This window comes from Giraffa tippelskirchi, chromosome 7, assembly GCF_054371585.1.
Source record: "Giraffa tippelskirchi isolate mGirTip1 chromosome 7, T2T-mGirTip1v1.2.pri, whole genome shotgun sequence".
Taxonomy (NCBI): Eukaryota; Metazoa; Chordata; class Mammalia; order Artiodactyla; family Giraffidae; genus Giraffa; species Giraffa tippelskirchi.
Genome location: NC_137281.1, coordinates 110,502,985 through 110,523,841, shown reverse-complemented (window position 1 = coordinate 110,523,841; position 20,857 = coordinate 110,502,985). Strand labels below are relative to the sequence as shown.

The 20,857-nt window shown below is 45.0% G+C and overlaps 1 protein-coding gene across 5 annotated transcripts in view; it reads right to left on the bottom strand.

Annotated features, from left to right (window-relative positions):
* Nucleotides 1–20,857, bottom strand: part of LOC145512873 (uncharacterized) — a 606,383-nt gene that overhangs the window by 411,223 nt on the left and 174,303 nt on the right. For 2 of the 5 annotated variants that reach the window (XR_014058882.1, XR_014058879.1), the window contains exons 3-4: nucleotides 17,356–17,519; nucleotides 16,664–16,809 (exon numbers count right to left, since the gene is read on the bottom strand). The exons of the other annotated variants lie outside the window; for them this stretch is intronic. The gene's annotated coding sequence lies outside the window, so the exon portion shown is untranslated. The remainder of the gene's footprint in view (nucleotides 1–16,663; nucleotides 16,810–17,355; nucleotides 17,520–20,857) is intronic. 5 annotated transcript variants of the gene reach the window in all.

The window sequence follows — 20,857 nt, the reverse complement described above, 5'->3', positions numbered from 1 at the left end:
GTTTGAGACAAATCGGTTTGTACTTTAAACTGGCCCCAGAAGAAGGTACATGATGCTTCATAACCATTCACTTCTTCTGCCCACAGCCTCCCTGACTCCTTGTGTCAATAGAGAATTAAGGTCCACAAGAACAAAAGGTTCCCCTGGGAGTTTGAAAGAGGTAATAGTTGGATAAATTAAAGGGAAAACAACGCTACACAGTGGGTGGTAAAATAAAGGAGCCAAAATACTGAAGTGTAGATGGAGGATCTAAATTCACCTAAAAATCTCCAGGGTGGATTTTTCATCCAATTTCATTTGGATAATTGAAGAGCCATCTGTTCTAAGTCACGCTGCTTGAACCTTATCTGATGTGAGATTTGTTTGAAGCTCTGACCCTCTCTTTGGCCTCTCCCAACTGAGTTTCAGCCTCTATTCACTGAGCACTTAGTATCAGGTCCTGTCCCTCATGTTTTCATGAACTAAGCTGACTCTAATCTTCTTAACAAAATCATAAGGAAACTGTTTATGGCTCTACTATTACACAGGAGGGAACTGGGGCTCAAACAAGCTAAGGAACTTAACCAGAACCCAAAGTCAAGAATTAGAGCTAGCTACCCTGGGTGGCAATCCAATTCTTCTTCTATCACTGCACAGGTGATTTCAGCAAAACCTAGGTCTTTCTTCTAAATGGCCAATTTTGACAGCAAAGCCATTTCTTATATTTGCTGACATGCAGTGGTTTTCCTCAGTTGGTAAAGCTTGGTCACTGTACACAGTTCAATGTAGTATTCTAACACTTAAAGGCAACATTATTTTGTAAATATTTTGGTCATCTGATGTCCTAACAATCACTGTTGCATCCCCAGGTCTTAGCATTAAAAGGAATACGTATAAATGTTTGAGGAATGAATGAATGATGGGAAGAGATTTAAACTACAAGGTTGCCCAGGCAGCTGGACTGGCACCCTGGTACAAGGCTGAGAAGAATGAGGACTCAGATATGTTCTGTTCTGATAGCTGGCCACTTGTGAGGCCCTTAGAGGGTGTGCTACAGCTGTGGTATAGGCCTCTGGCCCCTCTGAGCCAGGTCAGAGAAAAACAGAAAGCATCATATTGCCAGGGCACTGGTGAACTCATGCAAAAGCCCTGGTTTGCCTCATGTGAGTTCTTAGGAACATTCCTTCCCAACTCCTTATGATGGGGATCCATGTTCTTAAATGATAAGCATTTTTTTTTTCTCCCTGGTACAGTTGGCATACTGTGCTCCTTTCAGCTTAATGACAACTTCAGTTTACAAAAGAGCAGTGCCAAGTCCAGGCTCAAACATCTTTGTGTAATGGCAGCATCTAAAAGATGCCAAACACAGTCCAGAATCCTGTCCCTTAATTGATTACATTTCTTGTCATGGAAGAAAAGAAGGAAGCAGCATTTACTGAATGCCTACCATGGGTCAGGAAACTCACATGCTTTTTTTTTTTTTCGTGTATTCCTGGGAGGGAGACATTATTATCATCTTTATTTTAGAGATGAGACAGTTGGGACCAGGAAATGTTATCTAGCTTGACCAAGATCGCTCATTAGCGAGTGGTGGATATAGGATTCAAACCCTGATCAGATACCACAGAAGACACCTCATCCAAATTCCAAGATGCCTGCCTCTGTGGCTCAGATGCCAAAAGAGAACTCAAGTATGTTGAGCAGGGATTAGGGAAGGTTGAACTGAGGAAGAATAAGAGCAATATCAGGTTCCCATAGGTCATGTACTAGGTTCAGAACCAGGTGCTGAGCAGAATGATCTAGACTCTGTGCTAACAACAGTGTCACCCTGGAAATGACCGCACCACCCCTGGCCTTAATGTACTCACCCGTGAGGGATGGGACAGGGGTGGTGATGTTCAGAGCTTCTCTCCTTCCCTCCCAATCCCCAATATTGGGGAGAATACCCCATTTTTAAGATGCGGAAGCAGATGAGGAACTTCAGTATTCATAGTGCTTGCTAAGCTAATGTTTCCCGTGAAAAGCACAAAGGTGTCTTCACATCTGGCCACCCCCGTACATCATTTGCCACCTCTGAACCTAAAACTGACAGCCCCGATCAAAGGTCCAGCTTCACCTCCCCACCTGGAGGAGGGAGAAGGCAAGGACAAATGACAGAATGACTGGAGAAAGGGGAGGGCTTCCGGCCCAGGCTCTTCTGATAAACGGGGGGAAGTAAGGCTTCCCAGCTGGCTCAGCAGGTAAAGAATCTGCCTCCAATGCAAGAGATGGGTTTGATGTTCCCCGGGTTGGGAAAATCCTCTGGAGGAGGAAATGGGAATCCACTTCAGTATTCTTGCCAGGAGAATCGCATGGACAAAGAGGCCTAGTGGGTTGCCATCTGTGGGGTTGCAAAGAATCAGACACAACTGAAGCGACTGAGCACACACACACACACAAAGGCAACAAAGACTGAAGCCAGGCAGCTGACTTGCCAGGCAGCTGACTTCTATCTATTGTCCAAGGTGTGGGGCTCATATGATGGTTTCAGAGCCTTGGGTAGGGTCTCCACTGAGATATCAATTACCTTAGGATAAGAAACCCCCACCCTATACACTCCCATGACACACTACTTCACTATCCCTTCAAGGGAGAATTTGTCCCCTCTTAGAAGATGTCACCTCTGATCTCTCCTGCTCCCTACTCCTTAGAAAGTCATGGGCAACACTCTCATAATCTCGTCCAGGCTTGAAAATGACATTGCATTGTATCTGCCACTATAGTTGTGGCCAACTCAGATCTCTGCATTGAAAATTTTCTACTCAGCCTCCAAAAAGGCAAAAAAAAAAAAAAAAAGATAAGGTCTTGAAAAGCCAGTCGGCTACTTTCTTCCAAATCACATCTGAAGGAAATTGAGATGAGGCGTTACCTTGTCACTGGCCTTCTGCCAAGAGAAGCTGACTAAAGAAGCAAATCAGACATCTCTCTTGGAAGAGGCTGTGCTCGGGTGGATACTCGCCACCTGCTGATACCCAGGGCCTCTCATCCAGGGCAGCATCCCCAGAGGGGACACTTCTCCTGCATTTCCTGGAGCTTCAGGGGATCGTGCTGCCCCGTGTCTGGCTTTCTCCCCTCCAGCGCTCCAAGGGTGTCCTCTGCTGTGCTGTGGGGGCTGGTAATTTATCCATAAAACATGAGATTTGTGGAGAGCCTGGTGGAGAGGCAGAATACGGGGGAGGAAGCAACGTGGGTGAAAGGGAGCATAAATAGTTAATTTGATGATGATTTAGAATGACTCTGCTTGCTGTTTGAGATAAAAAAGCTGCAGTGAGTTCAGAAAATACTAAAACAGGGCCTCATACAGGCATTTCATTTAGATTTAATAAGACTGATTATTAAGAGCATATTTCATGACGATTAAGAATTCTGACAGTCTCCCATCCACCAACTTTAATGTGCACCACAAAAATTAAAATACTTATTTATACAGCTAAAGTGCTAATAAGTTCATTTTGAGAAATTCTCTTCTGAGGACTTGCACAGGCTTTAACTTTTTTATAGGAGAAGTAGAGAGACTCCAAGATGGTAGGATCTAGAAACCAGAGGGAAACTTGGGAGAAACTGCAGGGAGGGTCCCCCACCTCTAACTGAGTTATCAAAAAAGGGAGCCACACCCCCATCTCCCTCCATGGCTTGACGAACACACTTGGCGCTGGCACGCAGAGGAAGACATCCTCGCATCTGTGAGCTCCCACTTCGTTTCCTCCATTTCCTCTAGCTCCTCAGAGTTAAGTGGACTGTTGCCTCTCGCCCCCGCTCATTCTCTTGCCTGTGATCTGCTCTTGAGCTGATCTGAGTTGGGAGCAAGAATAACTGATATAGCTCACTCCCTACTGTAGGAAACTTCTAGAAGATATGGTCTCTGCATGCCCCATTATCAGGCTACCTCCTTGCGAGAAGCCTGTCTTGCTGCCCCCACTATTCCATGTGCAAGACACAAGCCATGAGGTTTGTGACAGCCCTTGGCATCTTTGGCATGAGCCTGGTCTGTGAGACTGACCTCTGCCTCAATCCTCACCCAAGGATCCAGCTGGCTTCCTTGACTCACTCCCAGCGTGAGGCGCTACCCTGAACCACAGCTCCTTGACTGAGATACCAATTCTTGATGTCTCCCCTCCCCCAGGGGCTGACTCTGCGTCCCCTGGGGTCCCCAAGCACTGGCTGGGCTCTGCCAGAGATGGGCAGATCTGCACCCATATCTTCAGGCAGGGACTGAGGGGGAGACACTGAACTCATACAGCCCAGGATGTGAATACCAGCCCTGCCCCTGTGGGCTATGAAATGAAAGGAAAGTTCCTGAACCTCTCTGAGTCTCAAATTCTCCTTTAAAGAATAATGCCAACCTCACAAGGCTGTTGTGAGACTTAAAGAAGATAATGCCAGTAAAAGTGCTTAGCACAGAGCTGCCTGATATGCATACAATAAGCATTCCACCGATGATACAAGAATACTGGAGTGGGTAGCCTATCCCTTCTCCAGCGGATCTTCCTGACCCAGGAATCGAACTGGAGTCTCCTGCATTGTTGGCAGATTCTTCACCAGCTGAGCTACCAGGGAAGCACCTATTATTACTACTAATGACATTATTTATCAGTGACAATGATGAGACTTCCCTGGTGGCTCAGTGGTAAAGAATCTGCCTGTCAATGCAGGAGACACAGGTTCGATCCCTGATCCAGGAAGATTCCACATGCCACGGAGCAACTAAACCCGTGCGCCACAACTACTGAACCTGTGCTCTAGAGCCCATGCTCCCCAATAAAACAAGCCACTGCAATGAGAAACCCACACACTGTAACCAAGAGTAGCCCCTGCTCACTTCAACTAGAGAAAACCTGAGTGCAGCAATGAAGTCCTAGTGCAGCCAAAAATAAATAAATAAAGCTTTTTAAAAATGGCAATGATGAATTCCCATCCTACCCTGCCTTGCTGAGTGTTCACTGTTCTGGCTTATGCTGAGAAAATTTTGTATTTGAAACCATTTCTCCAGTCACCACCAGCCCCATCCTAGTTTTCTGCCAGGTTTCACCATGGCCGTGTCACCTGGGTCTCAGCATGCTTTCCTCCTGGACTCTTTCCCCAGTCTGCAAATCCTGTACCCCAGTATGGGCTCAAACCTCTTGACTTTCCTGTAGGACCTCACAGAAAAAAAGTGCAATACATCTTGACTGTCAACAGAGAATGTCTGATATGGGCTTTCATCTCATAGCCCTGGCCCCAGGTGCGCCTACAGTGCAGCTGCTAAATGCTCCCCTCCTTTTCTGCATCTGTCTCCTGTTCCTTCTATACCCCACGTAATTCTTCCCTATGTCCCTTTTGCCTGCATCTCTGCCTTTGCTCATTGATGCTCTCTTCAGGTCTGGATGAGCCTAGCTGGTGGCATCCAGGACTAAAGTAGGTTGAAAGGTGCCCCCACCAAAGATATATCTATGTCTTAACCTCCAGAACCTGTAAATGTGATCTTACTTGGAGAAAGATCTTCACTGATGTAATTTACTTAAGTGAAAGGGAAAATGTTAGTCAGTCAGTCAAACTCTTTGCAACCCCATGAACTGTAGGCTGCCAGGCTCCTCTGTCCAGAGAATTCTCCAGGCAAGAATACTGGAGTGCATAGCCATTCCCTTCTCCAGGGGATCTTCTTGCAATGAGAACACTCTAAACTTAGGCCCTAAATCCAAGGAAGAGAAAAGGATATCTGCCACCCAAAATACAGATGAGAAAGCCATGTGGAGACAGAGGCAGAGGCTGGAGATGAGCAGCCACAGCCTAGAAACACTAGAGCCACCAGAAACTGGAAGGGGCAAGAAAGGGTCCTCCCGAGAGCCTCCTGGGAGAGCACAGCCCTGCTAACACCTTGATCTCAGACTTCTGGACAACACAACTAGGTGGGAATAAACTCCTTTTATTTTAAATCACACAGTTGGCAGTAATTTGTTACAGCAGCTCTAGGAAAGTAATAAAGGAGCTTAAAAAAAAAACAAACTGGCCAACAGTTGGAAGCTGTGGCTCCATGCAGCTGTGGAACATCCAGTCTCCCAGCTCACAAGGCATCTGAGGGAACATTGTAGATAACAAATGAGCCAGGTCAGAGGTCAGAGGGCAGGGAACTCTGCTAGCGATCTTGACTCTGGGGAGGAGAGTCAGGGAATGACACATCTGCACACCATGCAAATAAGCCTCTTCATGGTCAACATGAAGCAGAACTTTTAAATATTAAGACCTGTGGTCTGTAACACTCTTGCTCCAGCCCACAAGTGTCCAAGTGTGGCTGGTTGTGGATACAGTAGCAAAGCTCAGGTTTGGAGTCCCATACACCAGGCTTCTACTCTCTGCTAAACCACTTGGTAGCTGTGTGAATCTGGGCAAATGATTTCACCTCTCTGTGCTTTGGTTCCCTCATTTGTAAAATGGGATAGTAAATATCTTCCTTGCAAGTTAAAGATTAGAAATAGCAAAGAACCTACTCTTCCATAGGTACCTATAGGCATCGAATAAGAAATGGGTTTTATTATATTATTATACAATGTAATATATAATAATATAATAAATAACAATATAATATATATTAATTGTATTTTCAGGGGTAGAAAGTCCTATAAATTCCTGTCCCCCTTTCTTGCTCCAAGTAAAAACTAGAGAAGATGGTAACTGAAAAAGTGTATTAATTCTATATTAAGCATTTCGGAAGAAGGTTTTTGTGGATTTCACCTATGGACGTTATCAAGAGCCATAGAATCATGGAATGTGTGGTATCAGAAGGGTCTTTAGCAACTATTTAATAATTCAAGTCCTTTAGTGTGTAGAGGGGGAAACTGAGGCTTGGGGGAAGGAAGTTTCCCAAGTCATTCAGTGGCTCTTCATAACTGAGCTGGTGTTAGCAGCTGGGCCCCCTGACCCCCTGTCCTAACCTCACTTTATTTCTTCAGTAGTGGTCATGCCACAGCCACTGGGCACAGCTCTCTCTCCCTTGAGGTTGGAGGGAGCCTCTGTCAGACAAGTTAAGGCCACGTTAACACAAAAATTCAACTGTGTGAGCTGACATCCAAAAATCCATTTAAGACTTGCTTCATGTCCCAGTGTAAAGGGAAGATGAAAATTTCTTCTGAAACATACCTACTATACATTCATCAGAGGCAGAAAACTGTTGTTCCCTCATAATTTATACCAAAGACTATTGTGGGTGAATTAGCTGGGTTTCATCTTTTTAAATGTCAGCCCAGATGACCCATATCTGTGTAGGCATGTGAATATAAGGTTATAACAACATTTGAAAGGATCCTAAAAAAGTGTTTTTGCCACAGTTAAAGTGTGATCAAAACATATCATTTCAGAAGTCACAATATTTATCATTTTAATATTAATAGCTCCATTTTGCATAAAGTGCAATACAAGGAACAATTCTATTAGGACTATAAAAATTCCCAGGCTAGAAGAAAAAAAAGGGGGTAAAATATTCAGAATATGTCAGAGAGAGAGAGAGAACCAGCAGTGTCACTAATACAGAATCCAACTTCTTTTCTTTACAGATATTTAAGGCAACCATGCATTCCCAAAGATAGGGACAGCAATCGACAAGGAAAAGGAGCAATTTATTTATGAGTCATCTATCCTGCAAGTCAGTAAATGAAGCTTACCCAACAAAGAACTGTGTTTTATGGCTTATGGCCCTATAAATTAAGTTTAGTGAAATCCTTCCAGTATGCTATGAACAAAAGGCTCTGAATTAGAGGTTGGTCAAGGAGAATGCATTCGGGGCATTTGCCACAGCCTGATAATGACATGCTTAAGCAGCATCTTTATATGCAGGACAAAATGGAAATAAAAGGAACACGGGACCAGTGAGTTGTGTTGGTGAGAAAACAGAGCATCAGTCTCAGCAGGAACAGGGCATTTTTTAAGAGCTTCACAGGGTAGGTTGTGGAAAGCTCAGCTCTATGGCGAGATGGCTAGAACCACAGGTTTTAGACCCAGACTGCCCCAGGAAGAGTCACCGATTTAACATATCTTGTCTATGTGAGCATGGGTCAATTATTTTAGCTCTCTGCCTCAGCTTCCTCTCCTATGTAGGAGGAATAATACAAGTCCCTAGCTCATAGGGTTGTTGTGAGAGTTAAATGGTATAAAACCTGTGAAGTGTTTATGATGGTGCTCAATGCACATTAGTTATAATGGTGACTATGATGACTCAGACCCTACTTCATTTTCTCCAGAGGCCAAAGGGTCAGACACCCTGACATGAGAGCCAGCACTACGTCAGCAATGAAATCTCTCTGTCTCTAGGTTTTCACCTGTAAAACCGGAATAATGCAATGGCATGGTACTTGGAGGCAGTCAGACCTAAATTCAAATTTTAGCCCTGCCAGTTACAAGCTGTACATCTTCATCTATAAAATGAGTAACACAGCTTTATTTGCAGTGCTGTCATAAGAATGGGTCATATACTATAGGTGAGATGCCCTGTATCTATCAGATACTCAATAAAAGCTACTTCCCACTCTCATTTGATCTTTAAAAACCTCAAAAGGAAAAATCTTCCTCAACTCTGAAAACACATAATTTTTCAATAGTATTGCACATATAGGGGCTTCCCAAGTGGCGCTAGTGATAAAGAACCTGCTTGCCAATGCAGGAGACATTAGAGACATAGGCTTGATCCCTGGGTTGGGAAGGTCTCCTGGAGGAGGCATGGCAACCCACTCCAGTATTCTTGCCTGGAGAATCCCATGGACAGAAGAGCCTGGAAGGCTAAAATTCATGGAGTAGCAAAAAGGCAGACACAATTGAAGCAACTTAGTATGCATGCACATTGCACTTATAGATAAAAATCTCAGCCATCTCAAAATAATACTTAGGACATTTCTCCATCTTCATGTACTTTATCTTCAGAACATGTCACAGGAAGAAATACTGAGCATGTATTTTTGCTCTATTTTCATGGCTTATTTCTAACCTTTATTCCAATAACAAACGGGTCCTCCCATTCCCTTCACAGAAGAGTTACCTTCTTCTGCAATGACTCAAGCATTTGGTATTTTTTAGGTGCAATCTCCAGGCTAAACCATTGCCAAACTCTAGAAGACATTGACAGTTTCTCCACAAGGGGGAAACTTAAAAGATCCAGATTATTTCAGTGAACAAGAAGTCTCAAAATGTTGCTATCACATAAAATAGATTCTCCAAGTGCTTAATAAAGTTTAGCTCCCATTTCCTTGCTCAGGAAATTCCCTTAGTGCAGTCTCATCCATAAATGACAGCAGAACAGGAGGAGAACTTCTGGATCTCAGTGCCTCTTGTGGATTAGGATACAATTTCAGTGCTTCAGTTGAATGGGAATCAAGGTGACCAACCCCAACAGAAAGTGATGATCAAAGACAGTCCATGTCACAAATGGAATCAAGTAACACTTTCTACTCCAACAATATTCTGATTAGTCAAATGACAATCCTTGGTCAAAATCCATATCTGTAAAACTAGAGATAGAAACCAAAGGCTAGAAATGACTGGGGAGCTTGTGATGTAATTCTCAGGACTCAACATGCAGGTAACATCAGTCAGTACCCTTTCTTAAAAACTCTAACTTCCCATCAGTAAAGTCTAAACGCTCCAGCAGAGCAAGCATCTCTGCTCTTTATGGTTTGGCTTCACTTAACTTTTCCCATCATCTCTCCAAAGCTATGAAGCTTCTGTCATAACTACAGCTTACCACTCCCAGGGCACTAGGTCAGCTTCCATCTGCCTTGTTTTTCACCGACGCTGTTCCCATAAAGGTCTTTCCTCTTCTTCAACTACCGAGCTCCAACTCATTCCCCAAAAATCAGCTCCAAAATTACCCATTCTAAAACCTTCCCTAATCTGCTCAATTGAAACTGCTTGTCATATTCCCATGTGAAATGCTTCAATGACTTGATAAAGACCACTTAGGTTAAAGACCACAATTTAGGATTAAAGACCACAACCCAAGCTATCTTGCAAGACTCTCCATCGACTGGGCCAGCCTCATTTTGACCAGTGCACTTCACTCTCTGGATTCCAGTCTCAGTGAACTTTCTTTTATATATTAACAGGCACCAGGCTATTTTCTGCCTGGGCCTATTTACATGCTGTTCCTGGTGTCTGAGTTCCCTGTCTGTCCTTATCCTTTTCACCTAGTTAACTCCCATTAAAAAAAAAAAAAATCAGGTGTTATTTTCTTAGAGAAGCTTTCGGAGATCTCTCTGACAAGGTCAAATGTTCCTTGTCTCTGACATTTCTTGCAAATGTTCCTTGTTTCTTATTCTTATAGCTCATATCGCAGTTGTAATTTTACATTTCTGCGTGTACATGTAATATCTGACTTAATGTCAATTTCCACACTAGCCATGAATTTTGTCTGTGTTTGCTTGTCAGTGGATCCCTAGTACCTAGTATAGTGCCTGACACATGTTAGGCATACCGTCAATATTTGCTAGATGAATAAATCAAGAGACCTAAGAACACCAGCGCTGGCTCACTCTTGTAGAGCATTAGTGTTAGTACTAATTAGTACTAACTCTAGTACAGCTGTAACAATGTAAGAACCATAATTCTCTATCATTTCCTTTTTATTGCTTATGTTATTATTATAACATTATAATATGTTCATTTGTCTGAGTCCACTGGACAGGAAGATTCTAAAAGTCAGGGGCTTGACATCCTTTTTTTATCTTCTATCACCTCCCAATATCTAGGTCCTTGTACAGAGCATGGCACCAGCTAGAGTCTGATAAGTGCCTGCTGAAATGCAAGGAGCTTGAGTTATCTGATGGTTCACATTGCTTGCTCCATTTGTATAATTGTGAAAGTCATGTCAGCCACCCCCCCCCCCAGGTAACCCAGGATTTACAGCAGCATCCACAGCAGGTTTCAAGGACTCTGCATGCCAAAGAGGGGAGGAGGAATCACAGAGAAGCTACAGCTCCCGAGAGCTAGCAGACCAAGCCAAATCAAAGTCCAAGTTCGATGCATGAAACAAGGCACTCAAAGCCAGTGCACTGGGACAACCCAGAGGGACGGGATGGGAAGGGAGGTGGGAGAGGGGTTCAGGATCGGGGACACATGTATACCCGTGGCTGATTCATCCCAATGTATGGCAAAAACCACTACAATATTGTAAAGTAATTAGCCTCCAATTAAAATTAATTAATTAATTTTAAAAAAAAGTCACGCTGATGAGACAGTACAGCAAAGTGCCTGAGACCAGTCACAGGAGCCCAGGAGGTTCATAGAAGGTTCACAGGAGGGCCCAAGCCTCTGTCCATTCACCCCTATAGAGTGAACTCTGCTGGCCAGAGAGTTTAACCTGAATGTGATTTATATAATTCACAGAGACCAACATGCACTCTGTGGTTTAGAACTTTCTTCCATATAAAAATGAACATATGCACACAAAATGTTGTTTCTAATTTCAAGGAATTTCTGGACTCTTAAACGGCAGCCACTGGCCCTGCATCATTCCTAATAGTCTATGGAGTACAAAGTTAAGAACTGTTGATATAAAGTATAAAGAAAACGAAATCCCAAGATAGTAAAAGTTATTTGGAATACACAAGAGTCAATTCTTACGGGGCTTCCCAGGTGACTCAGAGGTAAAGAATCAACCTGCCAGTGTAGGAGACTCAGGTTCAATCCGTGGGTTTGGGAGATCCCCTGGAGAAGGAAAGGGCACTCCAGTGTTCTTGCCTGGGAAATCCTATGAACAGAGGAGCCCAGTGGACTACAGTCCATGCAGTAGCATAGAGTCAGACATGACTTGGCAACTAAAGAACAACAATACATGAAAAGGAGTCAAGTTACCAAAGCAAACCTCCTGAGCCACACATACAGACCCCTTAGAGAGCATTGGGTCCCATCAACACCTCCTTGGAAGGGTCTCAGTCCCACCCCAGACCCTCTGCTGGCCTACCCAGGCCCTCCCACTGCATTTTTAGCAACTTTCAAATCCATGGCTTTACTCTGTAGAAGGAGGGCTAGAGCCAAACCCTAAGCCTCTCCTCTCTCATTCATCCTGTATTTTGCTGCAAGATTTTTAAATATTTTCTTAAAAGCAAGCATTAATTCAAAAGCATCCTCAATTATATGACTATCACAGACTCCTGACATTTCATTTCAAATATACACTGGTCCTCACACATCCCAAAGCGCCACAAACAGGGAAGGGAAGCTTCTGAACCTGTTGACATCAACATGATCATCTTCATCACCAAGTGTACTAGCTGAGTGAATTTTGTACCCAAACAAAGTCCCTTCTTTCATAAATATCTCACATGTAGGCCCAGTGCTTTCACATCCAGCACCTTTTAGCACTCATGAAAATCCTGTGTGAGGTCATTTGTATTTATCTTCACTTTACTGATGAGGAAATCATGGCTAAGTAACTTACCCAAGGAGACAAAGGTGAATCTGAGGATTCTGAACTCAAATCCAGGCAAGGCCTTCTGACTCCAAACTCCCCTGCTCTTTTGTTTTACCTGATTTTTTAAGCTTTTAAATGTCATTATATGAAAAAGGTATTCTGTGATACATATGTTTAGGAGAAACCAGTGACTTGACTGCAGAAATTCTCAGAGACGTCATATACCAGTAGGTGCCCTGAGTCATCGTGAAGCCTCCTGGCCCCGGAGCCCTTTCAGAGCATCTTAAGGAAAAAGAGGTCCTCAGAATGCACAGCAAGGGACCACTTCCCTGTGCCCTCTCCAAACATTCTTCCTCTCCAGGCTATTTCCTCTCCTCATGTTTGGAATCCCACCTGGAAGGCCATCTGAAAGAGAAGCACCAGGGCCAGACTAGACCAGGGTGGACTTGGCACGGAAGCCTAAGGCCGGTGTTCTTATGAAGCCCTGAGTTCTCTGCCTGATCTCACTAAGCTCCTCTGAGTGGGACAGGAGGCAAGCATTAGCAGCTGAAGCCAAGGATAGGCATTCACTGGGAGCACCATTTCCCTGGGGGCTTAGGAGACAGACCAGGGCACGGAGACATGTCTTCCAAATCTCACAGGGAAAGTACCCACCTCACTTAGATTGTCACAACAGACAGGGTATTAGGTGCTGCCTGGAGATACGCAGACCACAGAAACTGTAGTGCTACCCAGCAAGAAACATGTTGGCCATTCAACGAAGACAATCAAGTACTTTTTACAGAATGTAGCAGCACTAAAAGGACACTGATGCCGATGAGATTTTTGAAAACAAACAAAAAAGCTGCTCTCTCTTAGACTCACCCATGCTGACAAAAATAAAGATTTAACAGAGGACTGTAGGTCCTGAGCCAAAGGTAGGGCACACTGAATAGGGATTTATGCCTTTTTTTCCCCTAGTTGCCTGAGGCAATCTAGAAGAAGTTGTCTATATGCCAAAATATTGGCATTTTTAGTATTCGGTTTTTGTGGAGGACAAAAAGACATAATACTTAAAATTAGGGCTGCCCCAGAAAACCTGGGCCACGTGATCATCTTCATTAAGCTAAATCACTTCAAATCAGGTGGGTATACACCTGGATTGCTCAATGAACTAGTTGATTAAATCTCACAGACTGTGGAGTTGTGAATGTGGGTGTGGAGGTGGGGTGCAGGGACCACAGCCAGGGATGAATTTAAATGGACCAGGTAGGGCAGAGGCAGATGAAACAGTGTAAGGAGGGAACCATGCCCAGAGGCCCAGAGTCCAGCTTAGGGGTGAGTGGTCAAGGCAGACCCAGCAGATAGAACCCAGGGGAACAGTGAAGGGCCAAGAAACAGAGGGGGAGACAGCCAGGACCTAGTAATAGCCAAGTGCTGGGAGTCAAGTTGGGGGAGGGTCTGCAAGCAGGCCAAGCCACACACAGCCACCAGGGAGCACCAGCAGTGAGGAGACTCAAGGAGTGACCTCAGCCCAAACACAGCAATGGGGGAGTCATATTAGAAGAGCTGAAGTGGGAAGAAATGGCTTGACAGAGAAAACCAGTTCCCAAGTGGAAAGAGAGGTAGGCTTGAGACTGAAAGTAAACTTCTGGAGCATTCAGTGGGTCTCTGGCAAATTCTTTTCCCCTAGAACTGACCAGCATAAAATCCTGGGAAGAGAGACTGACTTTGAAGCCTGGCTTTGTCACTAACTAGCTGAGTGACCTTGGAAAAGTCACTTACTATCAGGGTAATCACACAGTTCCACTTGCTAGAGATAGTCCTGGTTTTTATCAGTTGATTCACTTTAAAGAAAGAGTTGTATTCTTAATAAGAGCTTTTGAGTAGAATTATTTCCTAAAAATACAAGAAAGCAAGTTTCTCAGATAATAAATAGGTTAAAATATACACATGCGTGTAATAGGAAGTACTGTTTGCCCTTCCCCTTTGTTTTACTCTTAGAAGTGTCCCAGATTGGATGACTTCGTATCCAAGTCTCTGTTTGCCTATCTGGAAATAAGAGAATGGATTCTTTTGTAAGTATTTTTTTATGGATCATGTATTTAAAGAACCCAGCAGGATACTTACAATTCTCTTTTTCATGTTAATTCCCTTCTTTGGCTTTCTTAGCAAACTGTGTCTGAGGGAATAAGATGATCTGGCCTCTGGGAGGAAAAGGGGGTAGAGAAAACTAGTGCTAAGTCCCCTCCCTAAGCCACATGTCCCCCAGGCCCACTGGCTGCCCTCACTTTCAGCTTCCATTTGAGTTTAAGGAGATAAAACAGCTCCTGGGGGCACAGATGGAAGAGCAGCCAGCCCTTCTAACAAGTTCACCTAATCCTGAGGCTGGGTTCACTTAATCTGACACTCCTTTGGCCCCCATCCTTCCAGACACCATACTCCAGACAGCCTCACTTCAGACTGGTTCCTGCACTCTGAACCCTGCCTGACCCCAGAGATGGCTCTATCCCCTCATCTGACAGATTGATTCCTTTTTTCAGAGCAAAAACAATAGGCACTGTCCGTGCTAGTCTGGGGGATATCAGAAAGGGGGCAGTGGTGCTCTCTGTTCTCCAGAAGTCTTTCCTTGGGACCTCTGGAGCTCTTTTCTGCCCATATCCCAGCCTCTGCACCACCACCCACCTGATGTTAGAAAGAAGAGGGTGACATCAACACAAGTTTGCCACTTGTGCCCTGGAGACTCCCGTGGTCTTGTTCTGCCCATCAGCTCAGAGCCTTCATGGTCAGGTGGGTGACAACATGGTGACCATAGATTGGGGAGAAGACCCCAGTGTATGGCTGAGGGTCCAGGACACAGTCTCAGTGGGCAGGGGAGTTTTATATGCATCATTTCTTCACCACAGTGCAGGAACAATTCAAGTTAGCATCTTTCAGCATCCCAGATGACTAGGTGAAGAGAACCCCTTTAGAAGTTCCTCAAAGTGAAAAAAAGTGAAAATATCAGTTGCTTAGTTCTGTCCAACCCTTTGCAACTCCATGGACTGTAGCCCACCAGGCTCCTCTGTCCATGGAATTCTCCAGGCAAGAATACTGGAGTGGGTAGCCATTCCTTTCTCCAGAGAATCTACCTGACTCAGGGATCGAATCCGCGTCTCCTGAATTCCAGGCAGATTGTTTACCCTCTTAGCCACCAGGGAATGTCCTGAGACATACATATTTGGTAAATAAAAAACAAAATCTCTCTGTAGACTAGACTGATGAGACTATCAAAAATTTCTCATAACCTATTCTGAAAATGTAGCTCTAGGAAGACTCATAAAGGGGCTTCCCAGGTGGCTCGGTGGTAAAGAACCTGTCTGCCAATGCAAGAGATGTAAGACATACAGGTTCAATCCCTGGGTTGGGAAGATCCCCCAGAGGAGGGCACAACAACCCACTCCAGTATTCTTGCCTAGAGAATCCTATGGACAAAGGAGCCTGGTGGGCTATAGTCATTAGGGTCGCAAAGAGTCAGACAGGACTGAAGTGACTTAGCAGCACACATGCATGCAAGCCTCACAAAGTGATTATTTAGGTAACAGGAGAGGGGTACAGGTGGTCCCCTGGGGAGCTGGAATTTCCTTTCACAGAGAAGGAGGTGACTTCTGCCCCTATCTAGAGGATTATTTTTGAGGATGCGAGTAAACCTTGGAGAGGACAGCCCATCTCAGCTTCTGCTGGAGCAGGCAGAGCCCTGGAGAGAAAGCTCCAAGCTGGGGTAGCCTAAGGGTGGGGAGTTTTTCCTTATTTATGCTGAGATTTCAGCACCATGGATTGGCCTGCAGGCTCTTGCAGCTCTTGACTGAAATCAGAGCTGGGGGAGAGCTCCGGGCAGAGGAAATACCTGTGAAGGTTCCAGAGCAGAAAGTGTGGCCTTATCCAGGAACAAAAGAGAGGCTATCTGCACTCAAACTTGAACACTTTTCACTTTGAAATCTCCACATCAGCCTCTTCTTCACAAGTTCCTGCTTCCCCGGCTACAGTCTGCTCCACTGACTTTCCAAGCTGGCCTAAGCTGGTGAGGGAGCATTTTAGAGGTCTCCTCTCCACTAGAAGGAGGGATCTGGGGTTATTCTGCTGCCTAGACTCAGTCTCCATACGTGAGCCTCTGAAGCCACACTTCTCTACTCTAGCTGGACTGGCCCAGTCTACACACAGCTGAGCTACTCCTCCCGTGAACCCCTGGCCCATTCTCCTGCAACTCTGATGTTTGGTCTTGGCTTGGCCTGCCTTCTCGTGCAGGGTGAATCCTACCTTTTCTTTCTCCAACCATAGCCTGAGATCCTACTCCAAATGAGCAGAGTCCTCTTCTGTGGGATTTCCCAGGCAAGAACACTGGAATGGGGTGCCATTTCCTTCTCCAGGGGATCTTTCTGACCCAGGGCTTGAACCCGCATCTCCTGCATTGCAGACAGATTCTTTACCTGCTGAGCCATCAGGGAAACCCTAGATCACCACCATCTAGCCTCAAATCCCACCACCACCAGGCATTCTGTGGCCCTTTGATAACTGCAGCCCAAATGGAGTCCAAGAACGCCATGCCCTTTGGACACCATGACTTGAACTCCAGCACCCCCTGGAGGCCAGCCCTACCCCTGGGGTGTCCCCGTGGTTTTGGTCCATACTTCATGGCCCCCACCACCCAGTCCCTGACCATCTCTCCTGCCTCACCTCTTCCTGTTCCCTGTCAGTCTCCACGTTCCAGGAATGCAGAAGGGCTACAAGAGTGTCAGTGTGAGTGTACCTGGCTGTCTTGTTCTCCACCTCCCTCCTTTTCTCTATCCCACTCAGTTGGGTGTCAGCTCCTGCAAGAAGCCTCAACACCTTTTCTCTCAGTCCCCCTCCCCACTATAGAACTGGCCTCCTCCTTCCCTCTGCTTGTGCCCTCCCAACTGTACAGACTATCGCAATCCCCAAAACTCTTCCTGGCACCCTTAGGGTCACACCTGTCTCCTGGTCAGGCTGTGAGTGCCCAGAAGATAGGCACTGGTCAGGATCATCTCTCTTTGTGTCACCCAGAACTTTCTCGGTGCTCAATACAGACAGTCTTCCTGCTTTCCTCCACCTCTTTACTGCTTCTGTGTGGGTAATCTAGAGTCAGGAAGGTAATCTAGAAGCACAACCAGAATAGGGATTTGAGTTAAGGCCAGGAAGCTGTCTAGGACCCATTAAAAGTCAAGTAGTAGGCAAGAGAATCAGAGAGCAGGCAGGGCTGGGTAGCTAGCCAAGGGCCTGAACACCAATTCGGGGTAGACAGCTCCCTCGGGAGTCTGCTGCCTGCTCCCAATTAGGGTGGAAGCCTGCATACCTGTCCACTGAGCTAGAGGGAGCATGGAGGCAGAGCTCGTGGGCAGATGTGATGGTCTCATCTTCCATCAGCTTAATATTGTCTGATCCATGGAGTGTGCTTACCTGCCCCCATGGTCATGGGGATGGTTTGGGACTCCTGATGGGGAAGACAGTCCAAAAGTGTCTGCACTTGTCTCGCCATGGGAGCTTCAGAAAGGCCCCACTCCTGATCAGTCCAAACAGGCGTGGTGGAGAACACTGATATTTTATATACAGTGGAGGTCAGGACCCCTAAGGATGATACCCTCCTGAAGCCTATTCCCCCATCGCCTGGGTTCTGCTTTGCAGTTATAACATAACTCTTATGTGTAGCTGAAAGATGAAAGGCCACAAATGGAAAATAGCACCTAATTAGATATATAAGTGTATCAAATCAACACATTATACATCTTAAACTTACACAATGTCAATTATAGTTCCATAAACTTGGGGAAAAAAGAAAATAGTGCCAATAGAGGATGAGATGGTTGGATAGCATCACTGACTCAATGGACATGAGTTTGAGCAAACTCAGAGTTGGTGATGGACAGGGAGGCCTGGTGTGCTGCAGTCCATGGGGTCGCAAAGAGTCGGACTCCACTGAGCGACTGAACTGAACTGAACTGAATTGAACTGAGGTCAGGGAGATTCTCTGCTATGGGAATCTATCCTATTGGCTGCCAGAAAAAATATACTGAAGGAGAGCTCCCTTCAAGACTCCTAAATTCTCACAATTTTTCCTTTTTTTTTTTTTTGCAGAGGAGAAATGCTGTATTATTCCATGACAGAGATAGCCTCAGAAAAGGGTTACATTTACACCTACAAAAGCGAATGGCTAAGAATCCTATTTGTGTGTGACATTGTTTATGGAGAAAGAAGGCAAAGAGTTATTCATTTTTGTCATGCTTCCTGTCCTCTGGGAAACCAGATTGCCTGCCACTCCTGGGGCCTCTGAAGAGCTGGGTTTTGTGTGCTTAAGCCTGGTGAGGTCTTCTTAGGGGCCTTTCTGTCTAGCGTCTTGAACACAGCCCCTGAGAAGTCTCTGGCCCACTCCGTCTAGAGAAACAATGTCACAGCTTCCTACCGACCACCCCACCCATTGAACTGCCCCAGGCCTGCTTATTCACCAAAGCCATTCACAGCCCTGACTGAGAGCTTAGAGAATTGTTCCACAATAACACACTGCGCTGTCCCCAGCTTCTTCTCTGTTCCGCAGCCCCACCGCCACGCTGAAGGCACCAGCGGGTCATTTCAGACTACGCTGAACAGAAGAAAAGTACCAAGTTCAAGCAAGCATTATGATTATGATTATTGGTGCTTCTACAGGAAAATGGTCCCCGCGTGAGGGTCAGTGCATATTCAGCATCTCTGCGGTGTGTCTTCCTTCCATCAAAAGGCTGCTTCTCTGATTCTGAGAAGAAAAGGACCAAGAAGGAGGAGCTGGATTTAAATGGGGAGGAAATTAATAAAGTGATTTTTCTGAGGAGTAGGAACCTTATTCCTTATTATTTCCCATCTGCCATCCTCTCCATGGGCTCCCCCTCTGCATGAACTCCAGGACCTTGTGTGAGCCATTTAAACTTTAAACAGATAGATGTTTTATCTATCAAAGAAGGGTTTGAATATTTGCTCTAACTCCCTAATGAGGGCAGATGGAACAAGAGGTCAGTGGAACTGCTCTTGAAGGCATAAAGAAACATAAGGCTTCATCACCCTCTTTATGGGCCCCAGCTTTACACAAACCCCTTTTCTGCTCAAATGGAAATAATTCTGTTTTGATGTAACAATCTGCCAGATTGCTGGGGCTCAAGGGAGGAAAAGCTCACTGTGTTTGCCATCTCCAAGCTCTCTACTTACAAACAAGTAATTGCCATAGAGAGATGTGAATAGCAGGGAGTGCAGAGGAGGGCGTGGCTAATCCTGCCAGGGAGTGCAGGGCAGAATTTATAGAGAAGGTGAGAGCTGAGCTGTCTCTTGAAGGTGGAAAAGATGAAATTTTTATTTAGGTTGAAATATTCACTAAGGAATTAAAGGCCACTAAAGGAATGTTTAAGATGGAAGGGCTCGGTGGGGTTGTGAAAGAACTAGAAAATCGAGGTCAAGGTTTTAAACCAGCAGTCTGTCACTGCACGAGTGATAGCAGAATGCCAAGAACATGGATTTGTAAATTATCAGCTGAGGCTATCAGACAGTGACCACTGTCTCTCCCTGTACAGGGTGCTGTGCTCACCTATCAGGGACTGAATTCTCAATTTCATGTTTTATAGCACTTAGCACACCAAAGGGCAGATGGTAGCATCATTTGCTCCCTCCATCCAAGCCAAAAGTATTTACAAAGGATGCATATTTAGCCCAAAACAAATTATCACATTTGTCAAACAAATCCAACTTTATTAGGGCTGATGTTGCAAATAATTTCCTCATTATGTAAATGAATAAAATCTGCTTTTAATTAATCTCTAGGCTTTGCTTGCATTATAAGAATAAAATATGTTTTTATCTTATTAGGGGGTTGCTATTTTTAACCAGTATCATGGAGGGGAACATAGACAATAGTCAGAAACAGCAGGATAGATTTATCTAACAAAGTCAATGGTTCAGTGACAATTCTAGTAACTCCACACCATCGAACAAAACTCCCAACTCATGATATGCAATGACCTTGAAATAAGTAGAATTAATGGAAGGGTGATTCAGACTCAGTTTAACTAACTTTGGCTGTTATGCTCTGTTTGGGGGATAAATCTACCCATAAAGAAGGCTGAGCACCAAAAAACTGATGCTTTAGAACTGTGGTGCTAGAGAAGATTCTTGAGTGTCCCTTGGATTGCAAGGATATCAAACCAGTGAATCCTAAAGGAAACCAACCCTGAATACTCATTGGAAGGACTGATGCTGAAGCTCCAATATTTTGGCCACCTGATGCAAAGAGCTGACTCATTGGAAAAGACGCTGATGCTGGGAAAGCTTGAAAGCAGAAGGAGAAAGGGGCAGCAGAGGATGGAATAGATAGCATCACTGAAACAATGGACATGAATTTGAGCAAACTCTGGGAGACAGTGGAGAACAGAGGAGCCCGGCATGCTGTAGTCCATGGGATGGCAAAGAGTCGGACATGAC